Raw genomic sequence first — 1,860 nt, forward strand, 5'->3', positions numbered from 1 at the left:
GTCAGGTCATGAGAAATACAAAACCAGGTCATACAAAGTATAAAAAATGTGATTTTTCTATCACAGTACCTTCACTTGTTGCTGTTTTTTTTTTTTTTTTTTTTTTTTTTTTAATATTTAACCATGCTCACTGAGCTCTCTCTCTCTCTCTCTCTCTCTCTCTCTGCATCCTCAGTATAAGCAGAACCCAGAAATGTTCAAACAGACCGCAAGGCTGTGGTCTCATGTCTATGCTGGAGCTCCTGTCTCCAGTCCTGACTACACACGTAAAATAGACAAACTCTGTGCCATGGGCTTTGATAAGGTCAGAAGCACTTTCTTCTTCTCTTTTTGTTGCACTGTAACATTCATATATTGACCATGGTGTAGGAGGGGAGAATTTTTTGGGGCGGTGTTGGTTTGGCAGTAGAGATTAGATCAGTTGATTGTCAGAAAATTAATAAGCAACAGTTTTGACAGAAATTTAGTTTTGACTGAGTTTTATGACTTTAACTGAAGCATTTGAGTGTAAACTTTGATGGTAAACATATGATAGTAAGTGAATATTTTTGGGTTTTGGACCATTGTTTGGGAGTCACTTTGGACTTTCAACTTTTTTTGATAGTTTTCTGACATTTTATAGACTGAGCTACTTAATAGAAGTGTTAGTTGCTACCATATTTGATAGCATGCTAGTCAGAGTGAACAAGGCCTTGTGTAGGCTCATTGAAGTTAATATCAAAGGAATTACTCATAACGAGGCACAATTTATTCAGACTTAATTACCATGGAAAGCATTTCTTTCACTTGTATCATAAGGTTCACACAGTTGATGGTCATGAGAGCATGCAACTTATTTCCTTTCAAATTGTTCCTTCAGTTCTTTATGAGCCTGACATTTGCAAATGACAGAGGTTACAATAATTCTTAAATTCTTGTTTCCCCCTCATACAGAATGCAGTAATAGCGGCCTTGTCTTCAAAATCCTGGGATGTGGAAACGGCGACAGAGCTGCTCCTCAGCAACTGAGAGCCAGCCAGGTGTGAGGATCCCAAACCGACTCCCTTCATCACAACATCAGCTCCTCCCCCGGCACATTCCGCCTTTGCCTTTTGTTACACAGACAACACCCCATTCACCACAGCAGTCTGAGTCTTCTTTTTATAACAAAATTTATTTGCTACAAACCTAACACCGGTAGCACCACAATCGCCAATATGCACACTACACTGTTGCCTGTCTGATCCCATGCCGAGTCTCACAAAATCCAAAAAGTTTACCCTTGTAATAAGCCCTGAAAACTTCGTCATGCATCTTGTTTTCCATGCCTTTTAATCATATTGGCTCTGAAACTTTTTTCACAAATTCGTGTTCCTTATTATTGCTAAGAATCAAATGTAACTGCCAATTCCTGGTGGATTTTCCAGGGTAAAATTTGAAAGGAAATCCTGCACACTGCTCTCACAGCACATCACCATTTACTCTTTCAGCAGCGAGTTGGACCTTGTGTTAGATTATTATCTCTCGTATGGACATTTAATACGTTAAAGGTTGTAATTTACGTTTACTTGACGGGATAGTGTTCTGTATGAGCAGTGTAACGGATTTTTCCTGAACAGTTTAATCAGAGATGCTTCAATCATCAGCAGATGTTTGGATGTACAAAAGTTTTTCTTTCTGTCTGTAGAAGTAGAAAAGATCACACAGACATCCGCACACATGCACAGAAGAAAAAGGTTATCTGTAAATAGATGCGTGTAAATTTGAAAATACAATGGGGATATACTTTTTTTCTTACATGGCATTGTAAAACAAATTATTTTAAATATAAACTATGCCTAGTTTACAACAATATGGAAGAGATATCTTTTTATGCTTTTG

The 1,860-nt window shown here is 37.8% G+C and overlaps 1 long non-coding RNA gene across 1 annotated transcript; it reads left to right on the plus strand.

Moving 5' to 3' along the window:
- The first annotated feature begins 121 nt into the window (after positions 1-121).
- On the plus strand, positions 122-1,831 carry LOC111664322 (uncharacterized). The gene is made up of 2 exons (XR_002761434.2): positions 122-304; positions 934-1,831. It is a non-coding gene; the product is annotated as an uncharacterized LOC111664322 (long non-coding RNA).
- The last annotated feature ends 29 nt before the right edge of the window (positions 1,832-1,860 follow it).

Source organism: Seriola lalandi, unplaced genomic scaffold (assembly GCF_002814215.2).
Source record: "Seriola lalandi dorsalis isolate HSWRI2012SDOR001 ecotype SW California unplaced genomic scaffold, Sedor1 jcf7180002001462, whole genome shotgun sequence".
In the NCBI taxonomy this organism is placed as follows: Eukaryota; Metazoa; Chordata; class Actinopteri; order Carangiformes; family Carangidae; genus Seriola; species Seriola lalandi.